Raw genomic sequence first — 17,573 nt, 5'->3', positions numbered from 1 at the left:
TTCGAGATAAGCATGATGGGTGAACTATCCCTCTTTCTCGGACTACAAGTAAAACAATTGAAGGAAGGAACTTTCATTTACCAAGAAAAATATGCTAAAGAACTTGTTAAAAAGTTCGGTTTGGAGAATTGCAAAAAGATTGATATACCAATGTCAAGTTCTTCGAAGCTGGACAAAGATGAAGGAGGAAATAAAGTTTACCAGAAGCTATATAGGAGTATCATTGGTTCACTTCTTTATCTTATTGCCTCTAGACCTGACATTTTGTTTAGTGTTTGCATTTGTGCCAAATTTCAATCAGATCCCAAAGAATCTCATCTAAGTGCTGCAAAACGCATCATCAAATACGTTGCAACAACCTCTATTTCCAAAATGCATCTGAAAGGAGCTAAACAAGGCTTTAGAGCGCTTTAAAGAGAAGACCCCTGTCAAGACTTGTCAAGACTCTATGGCTGCAAAACGGAAAGGTAAGGAGCCCATGACAACTCCATCTAAGAAAAGGAGAGCACTACTCATTTTGCAGGATGAAGAAGATGAGGAAGATGTCATCATTTTCGCTCTTTCCTTAAGGAACTTACAGCGTTTTGTTCCAGAGACAGAGGAGAGAGAGGATCAAGACAAAGAAGAGATAGAATAGAGGAGTGAAGAGAGGGAATCGATGAGGAAAGAAGCAGAGGAAGAAAGAACTGTAGAAGAAGGGGAAAGAGAAGAACAAGATCATCATGTCACTGAAGAAGAGACAAAATATGAAGAGTACTTCTCTCCACCTAAAGGCACTGAAACAGGGGGAGCTACTAAGAAAAGAGGTACTTCTTCATTTGCTTTTACTAGTGATGATGTTAGTCGTTCTCCTGTCGATCCAGAAGATGTATATGCCTCTCAATTTCCTAAAGAAGGTCATGAGGTTTCATCTCTAAGTTAGGGTGCTCATGCTGAAATGCCATCATCTGCCAATACTCCACAAACTGATCATGCTGAAGCAAGCACTCAAACTGACAACTCAGCAAACTTTAGAAGATTGCTTGATGTTCTCATGGAAATGCGAGGCCAAATTTATGCCTTAGGATGCGAAATTCAGAATATGCAGAATGCCAGTCAAGCCTTTTCAGTTTCTTTGCTCAATCAAGTTCAGGCCTTTAATCTTCAAGTTCAAGCAACTGCCAAGGGTGAGGAAGTAGCGCAACTAAAGGAGGATCTGAGAAAGCTGGAGGAGACTGTCAAGTCGATGGGAGATTTCCAACTTGTTCGTGTTCCAAAACAATCTTAATTTTATCCAATTCTCTTTTCGTCTCTACCTTTTTAATGCTGACAAAAAGGGGGAGAAGTTGGTGCAGATTTGACTTTTGTTTGACTTTATTATTTGACTTTACTTTTGTTTGGTTGTGACTGGTTTGGTTTGGATTGTTTGATCGTTTAATGCTTACAGGATCTTAAGCGTTATTGGTGTTCATGGCAAAGATAGTTGTTTTTACAGGACTAACTCATTTCCTATGGATGCAGATTCGATACTATCTTTATCCTAATCCATTTATCTTTTATGAGATATCCATGTCTGCTTAAGTATTGTCTTGCAGGTAAAAAATATCCAAATCTGCAGGAAAGTTTTGTCACCATCAAAAAGGGGGAGATTGTTGGAGAAAACTTCCTTATTTGTTTTGAAGCTAACAAAACGTTTCCATCAGTCTAGTCTGAAGACTTGCAGACTCTGTCGTCAAAGTCTGAAGACCACCAGACCGCCAGACTCAAGATTTAAAGTCTGCCCTCATTGATAGTTTCTAGACCGTCGAAGAAGACATATCCAGAAATTAAGTATTTCTTTAAAGTTTTGATTCGAGCGGATAAAGAAGATCTCATAGTTGGAGATAGCATCTCAAGATCTATTATTCGTTTTAAAATTTATTCGAGTAATTTGGATCCGTTGATTGGCGAAGTATACTTGGAAGGTTCTACTTATGGAAACCTAGATCCTGATTGTATTGGCAAGCAGGATTGGTGGGCTATCATCACATTCCTTAAGTAACTCGAGATCTTCATAATTGATTCTGTTCAATGGGTAGATTGGAAGAACTCCTTTGGAAGGTGCCAATGATTATGAAGACATGGAGGAGTATTTAAGGGAGACGCTCTAGTTATTCGAGTGTGTGAGTGATAAATAAATTCCAAAGTCTGAAGCTCATTGTTCTTTGCTGATTCAATTGTTGAGCGTAAATTTGTACTCAAAAGAGAGTTTATACATTTGTGAGGCCTTGAGGAAGTGTAGCAGAGTCTCTATACTTTGTGGAATCAGGACGTGATCTTTGTAACGACTCTTTTGATTCATAGTGAAATCCAGCCGGTGGGCTGTCAGTGTGGGAGAGTGGACGTAGGCTTGGATTAAGCTGAACCACTATAAACCTTATGTTCTTATTCTCTTCCCTGAACTCTTTTACTTTGTTCGTAACTCTATTTAATTGTTAGAGTTCAATTTCCTTTTCAAAGTCTACTATTAACCAGACTCGGGTTAAAAGTAAAATTCTACATTATATTTTGCAAAATTTGTTTTCGCACCTATTCACCCCCCTCTAGGTGCACGTACTAGCACTTTTCAAAACATATGTCAAAACGCACTCCCTACAACAGAGAATCTTTATCGGAGGAAAATTATACCTCGACCAACATGTCCTTTTTGTGACCAAGAAGTGGAATCTATAGAACACCTCTTCTTGCTCTGTTGCTGGACTAGTTCAATTTGGTCGGACCCTGAGATTAACATGCAAGTATCACGTCACAATATTACGCGAATAGAAATTTGGCTTCAAGACCTTATTGAACACCAACAAAACTCACTGACCTTTAAAGAAATTGCAACCTTCTTGTGGTTTATGTGGAAAGCGAGGAATGACTTCGTGTTTCGGAGGCTTGCCCCAAATTCGAAAGCCCTAATCAGCTCAGCAAAAGTGTCACTCAGAAATTTCAGCAAATGGAACCATCAAAGCTTGAAACTTTACTCAGAATCAGCTCAATCGACCAAAAAGTGGATACCACCGAAGGCGCATACCTTAAAAATGAACATTGATGGAGCTTATGTTGAGGGAGCTACAGAAGGTGCCGTCGCGGGGTTATCCGAGATGCTACGGGGACCTTTCTTGATGGGTTTGCAAAAATTGTTCCAGCTTCATCGGTGATCCAAACGGAGGCACTGGCCATGGTCGAAGCTTTGAAGCTGCTTCAGTCGAAGAAAGAGAAAAACCTGCACTTGCAACTGGAAAGTGATTGCTGCGAGCTTCTAGATGCAATGGTCAAAGAAGACCACGTGCGGTGGGAAATTAAGCCTTTAGTGGACGAAGCTAAATTCCTCTTGGGCTATTTTAAAAAAATCTCCTTGGCCCATTGTACTCGCTCCGCAAATTGTGTAGCAGATTGGGTAGCTAAGGCCCATAGAATGAATTCCCTGTCCCATTCTTGGGTAGTCTGGCCTCCCAGCATCTTTGGGATTTGCTTTGTTTGGATGCCCCGATGGGTCTTTTGTTTAAGAACTCTCAAGTATTAATATTATCGTCTTGTTTTCGACCCAAAAAAAAAAGTACTCTTACCGAACTCGTGGTATTCCGATTACCAAGCTCCACCTTTCAATCTCTTGATCGGGGTCCACCCAAAATTGAGAGGTTGTCGTTATTTGATCTTGAGTCCACATATGGATGGTCAAACCTTCACACCTTCAAATATTTGTTCCATTTTGCAATTTGGAGGTCGTGCTTAACCGAAATTCCACTGGATGTGCTTGGACAGTTGGAGAACCTTCGCCAGTTTGACTTACTGGAGTGTCAATTTCTTGAGAGACTATCCCATTTACCAAGCTTGAGAAAGCTACGACTTTTGTATGTTGAGTTGACCAGTGCCCAAAGCTAGTTGAGATACAAGGTCTCGAACAATTAGAATCACTGAAAGCTTATGGATATGCTTCTGCCCATCCTTAAAAAAGCTACCAGATCTTTCCAGCTTACAAAACCTAAGAGAGTTGAATTTAATTGATTGCGACTCGTTGGAAAGTTTGCCTACTATGAATTAGGAAATATGGAATTTTCCAGATGCAAGATGCTGCCGAACAATTCAAGTCCAGAATTTCAAAGGCGTGCCGAGTAGTCGCTTCCTTTCAGTATGTTATTGGTGGGAACTATGCTTTGTGATCAACTTCCTTCATGTATCATCTCCTCTATTTATAGGTTGTGTACATGACATTTTTGGCCTTGTACCGAGACTGAAAAGTAGCTACGCTTAACTCTCTTTTAATTCTTGTACGAGAGACTTGATGAGACTGATCTTTTCGCCGCTAGTAATTTTTTACACCTGAATTTTCGTCAATAGGCGAACTATGCATCTTTTTGCGAGAATGAAAAAATAATGATATTAAATAGAAATATAAAGGAACGGAAATAAATAAATGAAAGAGAACAAAGAAAAAGAGTTTGGCCCAGCTCATGTCGCCCAAATCCGCGATTCAGATCTAAACCACAGGACCCATTTTGCTTCATTTTCTTCGAAGTTGAATTCGATCCATTAACCCAAGCTCAGAGCCCACCGATGAGACTTCACTAAGCCGACCCATTTCCTTAGGCAGCCCACCAAATGAGGTTCAATAAGAGTAAGAAAATGCGCACGATCTCGGAAATCCCCAATGGACTGGACTCTCCTTCGAGCTTCTTCGGATCTTCTCGCAGATGAGCTACCTCTTCTCTTGGCATTGGCTTGAAGTTGCGGGCGAGGTCTTTGAATTTATCTTCCAGAGAGACCGAAGATGCTTGTCGGATGCTTCAAAGCTTGGATTTCACAATCCGAATATATATCAGTTACGCATTTCGAAGAATATTCATGATACTACGAAGATCTGCAGAATCATCCGTCATGTATGGCATTGGCTTTCTCGAGATGGTGTGTATGCGAACGATGGCGCTTCTGAACGGTCTCAGATTTGGAATCGACGTATCACCTTCTTCGTGCAATTGAGAGACCCGAACTTCTTAGGTCTTCCGGAGATTGTCTTGGATCTTCAGGCATGAGGTGGAGACCTCTCTTGCTCGCTAACTCCCCCTGTCTCTAGGACATCGAAAGGGGAAGAGTGAATATCATGCTCTTGATTTCCTTCTCTTGATTTACGCGTGACTGTTCTTTTTCTTCTTCTCCTTCTTCCTCAACTTCTTTCTCCTTCTCTCTCTGTTCTTCTTCTTCTCTGCTCTGCTGAAGTTCTGTCGGATAAGACACAGAACGTCTTGTTCTTGTCAGTGCTGGAATAGTGGGATCTTCATCATCTTCATCCTCATCCTCATCCTCCAGGATAAAAGTTCTTTTCCTCTTTTTCGATGAAGCACCAATGGCCTTCTTTCCTTTCCTTTTTCGCGACGGTGGACTAGAGATTTCACTTTGAATTTCTCCATTGCCTTAGAGAGTTCTTGCAGACGCATCTTCATTAACATTTCAACCCTACCACCATCTTATCACACGTTCGAACACAAAAAGTATGTGGCAAGTTCAATATTCGAGGATGTCTGAAGATCTTGGTCACTGCACCGAGATAAGGCAATTGTCCTTTGTCTTTTGACACCGCTCGTACATATGGAAAAGAATAGTGTGCGGGAGAGAAAAACTTCGTCCCGAGTTGATCGCATACATCAATTTTTGCTTCCGTAAAGAGACACGAAGTCTTTGAAGTAGACTTAGGTTGCGAGACAATTGATCACAATCTTGTGAAGCACAATGTTGATGGCATTCATCCTGAATAGATAATTTTCTTATCTACATCCCTATCTTTGACAAGATCGAGAAGTTCGAGCGATGAGACTTTGATTGGGAGATAGCGTCCCCGTTCAACTCCAACTATGTCCGCCAACATATTCACATCTACCACATAGACTTTGTCTCGAACACGAATGAAATTCTATTCGCATCCAAAAGCTAAGATTTGAATAGAAATAAGCGGTCGATGATCATACCCGTCTGTGGAGTCGAGCGAAAAGTCTCAAGTTGAAGCAAATTCAACTTCTCTTAGGTTCAAGTTGATGGAATCCAGAAGTCAAAATTGACACTTCTAGGGTTGATTACCCTCTTTTCAACGACCGAAATACACTTTTTTTCCGATCCTTGGATTTAAACAAATCCATCCGATTTCCTTTCACCTTTTGCTGCCACACCCATTTTAGGTTTAAATTCAAGGAACATTCTGTCATCATTCGTTCCCTTCAATTAAATTTTGTCTCGGCATACGAGGATCACTTGGAATGTTCCTGCAGTGCTTCCTCTGTTTCCTTTCTGGGGCAATTCCCCATTCCTCCATTTTCTTCAAAAGATACTCATTCCCATAATTTTTGTCCTTAAGGAAGTCATCTATATAGTTCAATGGAGTACACTGTGCGTTTTCAATGCACGATAAAGTTTATACAAAAAGGAGGGCTTTGAACTCTTATGCTTGGGTCATCCCGATTATCTCTTCTTCAGTTATGACTTGCACTTTGTGGGCGGGGAGATGTCAATGACGTGGAGGAGAGCGACCGGACTTTGTCGCCGACTTGGTAAGTCTTCTTCCTCGTGAGATCGAAATGAGTTGGTCCCTTTTCATTCTTTGTGGTCCCCGTTTGCGATTCTTGATGATTTCCTCGAAGACGACATCTTTCTTTGTCTATTGGAGGATTCCTTCACTTGCTTTCCCAAGAAAAATGACCACTTTCTCGACGATGAACAAAAGAGTAGAAACAAGATATCGAGAGGAGAGTGCCTTAGGTTTTGAAGATTGAAAGGAAAAAAACTGTATATATATAACTCGCTTTGAAAAAGGAAGTTCAATCGGTGCAAGGAAAGTGAACGATCACTTCTTTCAAAATCAATAAATGCCAAAATTATTAAACAAAAGATCGTACCTTTTCGAGTTAATATAACTAAATGACAATTAGTACCTTTTAGATGAAATACAACTTACAAATATAGCCATGAATGATTGAGTCTCGGATTTAAAGTCTAAGAGATCGAGTCTTAGAGTTGGTGAGTCTCTAGACTTTAACTTCTTCAAGCTTCAAAATGTTGAGTCTTGAACGGATAAAGTCGAACTGATTCTTCTCCAAAGGCTTTGTGAATATGTCCGCTAGTTGACTTTGAATCAACAAATTGAATCGAGATTTCTCCATTTTGAATATGATCTCTAATAAAGTGATGTCGAATCTCAATATGCTTTGCTCTTGAATGAAGGATTGGATTTTTGGTGAGATTTATCGACCGGGTGTTGTCACATCGATTTACGTGCATGAGTCTTCAATGCCAAAGTCTTGTAGCTTTGTTTTATCCATAGAATTTGCGAAACAGCAGCCCCAAGAGCTACATACTCAGCTTACATGCGTTGAAAGAGCTACAAGCTTTGCTTCCTTGAAAACCAAGACACCGTTCTGTTTCCAAGTAGTTGACAAGTTCGAGGTGCTTTTTCTATCGATTCGCAACCGGCCAGATCTCGCATCCAGTATCCTAGAAGATTAAAGTCTCCCCTCTTTGGATACCAAAGACCGATGAGAATGAAAAATCTTACGAGAATTGGTATAAACTCTCCCATCAAAAGACTTTCATTAGAATCAACATATATTTGAACAAGTAAAAAGTTTTTGTTTTCCTTTTTGAAAACAAAGTAGTATCTACTTTACCTTTGACAAAACCATTTTGTAATAAAAACTTACTTAGTCCGTAAATTTTGATATTAAATCACTAGAAATATTCCTTCATTAAGTTCGCCAATAATAAGATCTTTGGGAACGGAAATATGATCTTTTTCTTTATAAATGAATGGACTTCCGAATCTTGAGAAGATCTAGAGGATTCAAATTCATCTTGAAGTCTTGGAATTTGACATTCATTGATTCTTCCCAAAGACTCTCTGTAGCTTTGCTTGATGTAGAATATCCAAGGAAGATGCCTTCATCGATCTTTCTTCAAACTTGCAACTCGATCATTTGCATTTTTCAAAATAAAGCATTTGCAACCGAACACATGAAAGCTGAAACAATAGGCTTCTTACCTTTGAACAATTCATAGGGGGTTTTATCAAGAATAGGTCTTAGAAAGACTCTATTTATAATATAGCAAAGAAAGTGAAGAAATTTTACTTTCAATTAAAAGTGTTCTAGCCATTTCTTGAAGAGATCTATTCTTTCTTTCCACAACTCCATTTTGCTCTGGAGTATACGGAGAGGAAAACATGTTTCTTATCATGGCCCAGCTCATGTCGCCCAAATTTGATTTTTAGTGCCGCGATTCAGATCTAAACCACAGGACCCATTTTGCTTCATTTTCTTCGAAGTTGAATTCGATCCATTAACCCAAGCTCAGAGCCCACCGATGAGACTTCACTAATTTCTTCTTGCCGACCCATTTCCTTAGGCAGCCCACCAAATGAGGTTCAATAAGAGTAAGAAAGAAAGGCCCCACTGTCGGGGAGCCCGTCAAGAAAGACTCGGCCCATTCTCTATTTCTTTCTCCCTTCCTCCCCCGACGCCTTCCAGATCTGCGGACGTCACAAGCGCGCGAGGGACCGAGCGAAGCAACTCAGCGCCATGGAGCTTTTGGAGGATTCCAGAACGCTAGGTTGGAGATGCTCATAACAGAATCGGTTTTTGCATCACTATGTGCGCCCGTTGGACACGACACACAAATGAGAGTACCTCATTTTTTTTGCTCACTACACACGAAAACCAGGGCTTTCATAATTGATGGTGAGAGATCTCGTGGAAGAAGTTTGGTTTTGACTACGTTCCGTGATGAAAATGATCGTATGTGGTTCAGGGAACCCTCGATTCAGACTTCACAAACACTATTCATAGACTAGTAATAAAGAAACTTTAGATTAGACAAAATACATACGCTAAAGGACATAATAAGGAATGACATTTACGCCTTTGAAATAAAAGAACTAATGTAAAATCTCTCGAAAAGATAAGATTTAATCCACTTGCGACTTCCCTCTTCAATTCGGCTAATCTCCACCTAATGCTGAATTTCAAAACATTATACACTTTTACGTGAAATAAATAATGTAGTGAGCGAAGCAATTGTCTCGGCAAGTGGGAAAACAAACTGTGATTCCATACAAGTCACAAATTACAGACTTAGAATTTGTTCGTTATGTCAATTTGATACAAGGAAATCTTAGCTTTATGTACATTTACAAACAACTACTATTTGTGTTAGTCTTGTGACTCTCATTAATAATTCAACATAGATAAAGGAGCTGTCGTATATCGATTCTTTTTCTGTAACTTGCATACAATAAGCATCTCGATTAATTGGCATTTTGGCAACTCGACTAATAAACACAAAATCAAATGAATATTTAATCAAATGAATAGAAACAGCCATGAGCAGGATTATGGCAAAATAAACTACTCTTATTGAATGATGAATAGAAACATTGTATTTCAATTTATACAATATCAATAAACACAAAATCAAATGAATATTTAATCGTCAATTTATTATAATATATTGACTGTACTAATATTAGAGTAAGCGGATAACGGAGATAGTTTCTCCTTTTTTCATTCTAATTAAGGTGGAGAGTATTTCTGATGTGGGAGAGACAGCCATGAGCAGGATTATGGCAATCCAATGAACTTTGTAGCTGCCAAAGAGAAAGGCCAGACTGAAACCGATTTGAAAGCCACGACGAAGCTGATCTGCGGGTGTCAACAGATCACTTACCCCTTGTGCATTGCTCATCGGCTTTGAAGAGCCCCCTTGGCCGGCTTGGTCCACTGTGGAAGACTACAAAAGTTTACTGGCCCAGCTTAAAGGAATTTCGATCATCTATGAGCCTCGAGAAACAAACAAGGTCACGGATTGGGTCACTAAAGCCCATCAAGCAAATTCTCTTCACAAGTAATTGGTTTTCATATCCTCCTCAACCTTTAATTTTAATCTTATGCTTAGATGTTCCAACTAAAGATGCCCCTTTAGTGGGCTAGTAATGAATGAACAATATTTCGACCAAAAAAAAAAAAAAAAAAAAAGGGTCAGACCAATTCCCTCACGACCCCAAAAACTGTACTCCGTACAAATCATGTGCCTAGCCCAATTCGACAGCCACTAACATAAGCGCAATCCAACTTCATATAACAATAGGCTATAGAATAAAACTACCTAAAGATAACAAATACAAATCAAAATTATTACCATGTCTCTAAGGCTCCATTCATATAAAAAAAAAAACAACTTTCAGAAAAAGAAAAAAAAAGAAAAAAAAAACTTTCTAAATTTTCCATCATTCAATTCACGGAAAATAAATTAATCAAGGAAAACATTTTTTGTCAATGGAAAAACACTTTCAAAAGTGGGGAAAGCGGAAAACGTTTTTCATCATCCTTCTTTCACTACTAAGTGAAGCACTTTCTTTCACCAAACACATTTCCCTCTTCTTCTTCTTCTTCTTCTTTTCTTTAAAAAATTTAAGGTTTTAACTTTTATTTTTCAATTTTTTATTTTATTTTCTTTCTTTCTTTTTCTTCCTCAACCGATCGCCACCATGATGGCTGTTAACACCGGCCACTGTGCAAGCTCAAGACCCACCCGACTTTGCCAAAGGTTGGTGAGGCTTGAGCCTTGCCTAGCTCGCCAACCTAGGCGGCTCGCCGGCTTGGGCAAGGGTCTACTAGTCAAATCTAGCGAGGTGGAGTCTCACCCAAGGTCGGCTTGGCTCGGCTTGGCTCACCGAAATCTAGTGAGCTAGAGCTTGCGTTAGGCCGCCTCGTCGTCCTGCCGCCATGGCCAGCAATTGGCCGAAGAAGAAGAAAAAAAGAAAAGAAATAGTAAAAAAAAAATAATATTAAAATAATTAAAATTTCAATTTTTTACAAAAATTAAAAAAAAGTTATTAAAAGTGGTGCACAAAGGAAACCAAATGAGATTTTTGATACCGAATGACAAAAAATATTTTTAGCTCATTTTCAAGTTTCAGCCAAATATTGTAATTGTCATTTTCCAAAAAAATGGTTTCTTAAAAACATTTTCCACAATTGTACATTTTCCGCAAAACGAATTGAGTCTTATATAATGCTAAGTTTTTTCAAGCTTTACTTCTAATATTTGACGTAATGCGGAAAAAGGAAAATAATATGTGAATGTTTTTAAATTGTGCAAGATACAAAAATAGCTTTTTATTGGTGTTGAGGAAAGCAAATAATAAATCTTTTTTATGTGATGCACTAACAGGATCTAATAAACTACTAAAGCTTCGGGTTTAGAAAATTCAATCGTAAAATTTTCAAGAAATTAAATTATGTTTTCATATTGAGTGAAAAATGAAGGAAAAAAGGGGAAGTTATGGTTGAAGGTTTCTAAATATTTCGTATAGCCAAAAGGTTCATATTAAATCTAATCATGTTTAAATTTTTTTTTTTTTTAAGAAACTAATTGAATAAATTCAATTTACATTTTGTCAAGAATGAAGAGCAAAATATGAATTTTTTCCCAAAGGAAAAAGGAAAGAATTGAAAGAGAAAAGGGCAAAATTTAAATAAAAAACAAGTATGTAAATAGGCGTGTCAATAAATTAATGGAACACATATTTATACCAATATTTTTTTGCCTTCTAGAAGTCATTGTGTGGTCTATAGATTACGAGGATCCATACCATCTAATACATTGACTGTGCGAGTCTGACTGTAAGGCTCACATGACTAACGATAAAGAGGAGCTTGGTCCTTTTGATGTATAGACCATACAATATTTTTCCAAAACCCTCTTTGAAGCAATTCCATGCATACGTTGGTAAATAGTAAGTATTCCATAGTTTTAAATATACGAGATCAAGCCGATCATGTTTAAAAAACATATGGACCCATAAAAAATAAACACGAGTTTGCATAACAATTTTGCATTGTGTGATTATTTATATTTATCACTTTACGCATAAACAAAGTCCATACGTGATCCTATCATGACTAGCTTCCCATGCCCAACAACCCATGAAACTGACTTGGAAAATTCTTTTGGTAGCAACTGATGCCTTTCCTATCATGCTGCAAAATTTTGACCCTACGAGGTAGCTCCCTCTAAACATAATTAATGCCCCCATTGACTTGGAGTCATTGTCCCCATGCCCAACAACCCATGAAACTAACTTGGAAAATTCTCTTGGTAGTAACTGATGCATTTCCTATCACGCTGCACAATTTTGACCCTACGAGGTAGCTCCCTGTAAACGTAATTAATGCCCCCATTGACTTGGAGTAATTGTCCCCATGCCCAACAACCCATGAAACTAAGTTGGAAAATTCTCTTGGTAGCAAGTAATGCCTTTCCTTATCACGCTGCACAATTTTGACCCTACGAGGTAGCTCCCTCTAAACGTAATTAATGCCCCATTGACTTGGAGTCATCGTCGTTCCGTCAATTCTTCTCCTAGACCTATCAGCCAGAGAGAATCCCAGTTTGTTGCGTACATACTACAAACATTCGGGAAACTTTGAGATATGACGGGGTGATACACACCCAAGTGGCCAAATTAGTTCTAAAACCCTTAAGTCATTCTTTAATTTTTCAATTAGTTCATTAGATTTTTTCTGTTTTTAATAGAATATTGCAATTCTCAAAAATTGAAACAAAACTATCCATTTGTGGAAGAGTTGGTCAGTAAAATATTGGGTTAGTTTTAGTTCATAATGACTTGACTTGGGCTTTGCTTCTAATATCTGATGTAATGTGGAAAAAGGAACATAAATCATGAATGTTTTCAACTTGTGCAATTTTTTAAAATGGGTTAGCACTACGAAAATCCCAAACTAATATACTTGTGAAGAATTAACTCTAAACTAATCTTTTGACCACCAAAAACTGTAAATTGGTAAACTTATGACAAATTCACCATCCCTTAGTTTCCATTAAATTTTACAATCAAATTGCTGAGTTGGATGACAAATGACAGTTGACAGAAATACTAATTTAGGATTTTACTCTCTGTTTGTCACATGTATACCATTTTGTAGTATTAATTTAATTTAATGGAAACTAATTGATGTTCATTGTGTCACAAATGTACTATTTTGCAATTTTTGGTTGTTAAAACTTTAAATTGGAGTTGGAAGTGCGAATGACCGCGTATTTTGATTGAACACGAAATGGCGTAATGAGTGACGTTCAAGTTTGAATATAAATAGCTGGTATGTTGTAATGACGTTATGGATGCATATATGTAATTATAAGTGTGTTCGAAACTATCCCTATTTGTTGATTGGGTGAATTGTTTATGCTTCCACTTGCGTATTTAATCGAATAAAACGATTGTGTCGGCGACGACTCCTGGGATGTCGCAATCGAATGACCTAAAGGAAATGAATGACAACGAGTGAGGGGTGCCGCATGCTCGAAGCGGGTCAGGGCGTGACAAACATATTATGTATTCTAGAAGATATTGTGTGGACGTGGATCCATACCATCTAATAAATTAACTCTACGGGTCTTGCTACAAGGCTGATATGAATAATAATAAAGTCAAGCTTGGTCTTTATGGTGGATAGACGATATAATATTTTCTCAAAATCCTCTTTGAAGCAATTCCATGCATACTTTGGTAAATAGCAACTATTCCATAGTTTTAAATATATGAGATCAAGCCAATCACGTTTAAAAATGTGCGGAGCCATAAAAACAAACACAAACGTGCATACCAATTTTGCATTGGGTGATTATTTGTATCCATTACACTACGCATAAACTAAGTCCATGCATTATCCTATCTGACTAGCTTTGCAAGCCCAACAACCCATAAATCTGACTTGGAAAATTCTCTTGGTAGCAACTAATGCCTTCCCTATCACGCTACACAATTTTGACCCTACGAGATAGCTCCCTCTATTCGACCGAAAAAGAAAAGAAAAAAAAAAGAGATAACTCCCTCTAAACACAGTTAATGCCCCCTTGACTTGGAGTCATTGTCTTTCCTTCAATTCCGCTTCTAGACTTATCAGCCAGAGATAAACCCAGTTTGTTGCGTACATACTACAAACGTTCTGGAAACTTTGAGATTTGACGTATTCATACATACACAAATAAATGTCCAATTCAATTCTAAACTTATTTTACGATGGCCAATTTAACTTTAAATCTCTCAATTTTACTAATTTAGTTATGAATTTTTTTATGATTTATCAATATAATACTTCCGATCAAAATTGGCTGAAAGTCACCAATGTGGACGTTGGACATGATAGGCCAACACTGACATGGACAATTTGTTCAAATTTAAAAAAAAAAATTCTGGATTTTCTTTTTTTTTTCCCTTTTTGCTCTTTTGTTTATTAGGAAAATGGTCCTTGGACTTCTACTTAATATGCAATCTCGTCCCTGAACTATCGATAAATGTCCGATTTAGTCCCTGACTATTTGAAAATTGACCAATTTCGTCATTCCGTTAGTTAAAGTTAACGGAATTGGGCATTTTGGTCTTTTTCTTCTTCTTCTCTCCTTCGGCCATGGCGGAGGGAAGCCAGCGTCCAGCGAGGGTCTAGTCCACACCCAATCATCTCTTTAGGTATACTAAAGAAACCCCAAACTTATTAATTGTCCCACTTCCTCCCATTTCTCCTATGTGGGACAAGGAAACATGCACTTGGTTTGTTTTTACAAACAAACTTCAAACAAGACTCATATTTAGCCGACAACAATACTCTAGAAAAGGCAAATGCTGTAGACGGCATTGAAAAGGATGTAGAGGAGGGGATGAAGAGAAATCTGGAAAGTTAACTATGAATTGAAAATAATAAGCTTAGATTGGGGAATATGGCTTTTTGATTTAGCAAGAAAGAAATCTGACAGAATTCCATTGGTCTAATTCAGGACCTTCCGATAGTTTTTGACTCTATCTACATAGAATATATATTTAATTTCCAATCGATATCGATATATAGTATTATACTACAAACATATCAATATAAATAATATCAATTCGGTCTTTAGATTTATTGATGGCCCTCGAGGAGCCGTTTTTCCTTGATTGTTATTATTTGCCTTCTCCGATCTCTCTCATCAATTTTTTTTTTCCCAGCAAGTCTCATATTTCTTCTCGATAATCTTGTCTACTCTCTTCATAATAAATTTATATTCTTCCACATTCCCAAAAGACCATCATATACAACATTTTTTGGATAAAATTTCATAATTTTCGTAAGTCCTGCTATTTTGATGAACTACAGAATAAACAAAGCAGATCTTGATTATAGTTTATTTATTATCATATGCCATTTAGTGAATTATCGAAACCAAAACCAACTTTTTCAACTTGTTTTCCCTACAAACAAACACTAGAGAATGGTTTGCTTTCTCCGAAAGTGAATTTATTGAAAACATTTTCTAGTGACAAGAAATTTTCAGTAAACTAAACACATTTATCTTATAGGTAATGCATGATACGGAATCGGATGAGTACTTCTAATTTTGCTCAAAAGAAATGCACAAGTAGTCACTAAAGAAATGCATTATGTCCATTTGATTCAACCCTTGGAACTATTCAACAGATATAAACAATTGCTCATATTCGGCCCTCTTTAAAATAAATTTCCGCTCTCTCAACCAAGGATCGTGCAGTAGTCTTCTCATTTTTTTTTTTTTTTTTGTGGTTTCAATATTAAAGTCATGGCTAAAATTCACTGCAATCAAATAGAAAGAGATGCATTACCGATGCATTACCGCGCATGATACAAAAATCCAATCTTAATTTGCTCAAAAGAAATGCATGAGTAATCACTAAAGAAATGCATTATGTCCATTTCATTCTACCCTTAAAACGATTCAACAAATACAAAATATATATGTCATATTTGGCCTTCTTTAAGGTAAATTTCCATTCTGTCAATCAAGAACTGGTGCAATAGTCTCCTCAATTGTCGTATAAATGGCATAGTAAAAAATCACCACCATCAGCGAGAGAGAGAGAGAGATGTATGCGACTCGGCCTCTGTCTGCATGCAGGAAGTCAACGAGCGCTCTTGAGGAGTTACCAAATGAAGGTCCATTTTCAGGCTACCTGGTGATCACGGACGTGGAAGCAGAAGCAGAGAACACGAATTGCTGCGGGTACGAGATCACATCGGTCACGAAGCTTCCATTTCCTCAGGACAGGGTCCTGTTCTTCCAGTCATTATGTGAAGACCCCGAAACCACGCTCTGGTTCATTCCGGCACTCGATAGGCCTCTCTCATCCAACATCTATTATATCATAACTGCGGAGGGCAAATACCGAGGGTATGTGTAATAGTACTAACTACAGTTTGCACTCAACATGTTCTTTGGGTATGCAATATGCGTTAATTTCTCTTGACCAATTATAGTCACAGAAACTAAAAGAGATACCATCTATGTTATATTAAACTACTTTTGTTGCAATTGAATCCGAATTACAGCTTATTCATCTGTTACATTCTGATATCCACACGAGCCTTGATTAATCCAGAGGCTAGGTGTGAGTCAAGTCTACTGCTCCTATTGCTGTGGGGAATGGTATTGCCCATGTGTTTTTGTCAGGGATGAAGGTGTCGAGACCAAGCACCAAATGAAGAAGTCAATGTTCTACAAGATGATACTTGAGCAAAAGTGGGAGGAGCTTCACACGTGTGAGAATAATGTGAACAACGAGGACAATAATAAGGCAAGGGTAAATGTGGCTTTGACAAAGGAGGAGGCTTCGGTCTTCGGCCTGAGAGCAGTGAAGGATGATGATGGGATTAGTGATGGCTTTGTGTGGTTCAAGGTCATGACACATGACAAGGCACGGAGAGGAATCAGATTGGGGTGAGTGAGGCCATTGCTGAGAAGATGAAGTGGTGATGAGGGAAGGAGTGTGGGCTCATGATGATGGTGGATCAGGAAGAGAAGTGAGAGTGGAGAGAGTGGAAGAGTTCAAAGGTGACAGGAAGTGGAAGAGATTCGGTTGCCATGTCTTAGGTGGAGAGCTTTGTTATGACAAGATTGGATGGGAGTTTGGTGCTCGAGTGTGATTTTAGGCACATGCACAGGATTCAATGCAAGTGGTAGTGATTCACTCATTGGGTTCTCTAAGGATATAGCGTCTCTGTCCTAGTTACATATGGTTCATTTCATCGTCATTAATCCTATGTTCGTAATTTGCTCAGCGTTATTCCCACTTCCTTTATAGGGTGAGTGGCATCATGTAGATACACGCTTTACAACGACTGCAGAATTTATTTATTTTTTTTGCAGGGGTTTTCCCGCGTTGAAGTTTTTAAATTTTCAGTTGTATCAATTGAGTCTTAAATTTTTTGACGATTTGCCAAAATAGTCCATCCAGCCAATTTTGACAAAAATTACTGACATAGACATCAACTGTCCTACATGGCATGACCAATGCTAAGGTTGATAATTTTGTTATTTTTTTTTTAAAAATTATGAATTTTTAGTACTTTTTTGTTTGTTGTTTTATTTCTTTTCTTTTTTCTTTTAAACTAAAAGTGGGCAGACCTTTGCCAGCTATAGGCAAGGTTCGGCTAAGGACCTTTGTGCCCTTGCCCACTATAGGCTAGGGCATTGGGCCCTCAACCAAATCTAGGAGAGAGCTATGA

General features: G+C 38.1%; 1 pseudogene; it reads left to right on the top strand.

Annotated features, from left to right (window-relative positions):
- The first annotated feature begins 15,927 nt into the window (after positions 1–15,927).
- LOC120289976 lies at positions 15,928–17,180 on the top strand (annotated as a pseudogene).
- Positions 17,181–17,573: the final 393 nt, after the last annotated feature.

Source organism: Eucalyptus grandis, chromosome 11 (assembly GCF_016545825.1).
Source record: "Eucalyptus grandis isolate ANBG69807.140 chromosome 11, ASM1654582v1, whole genome shotgun sequence".
Lineage (NCBI taxonomy): Eukaryota > Viridiplantae > Streptophyta > Magnoliopsida > Myrtales > Myrtaceae > Eucalyptus > Eucalyptus grandis.
This window is presented reverse-complemented; position numbering and strand designations above follow the sequence as displayed.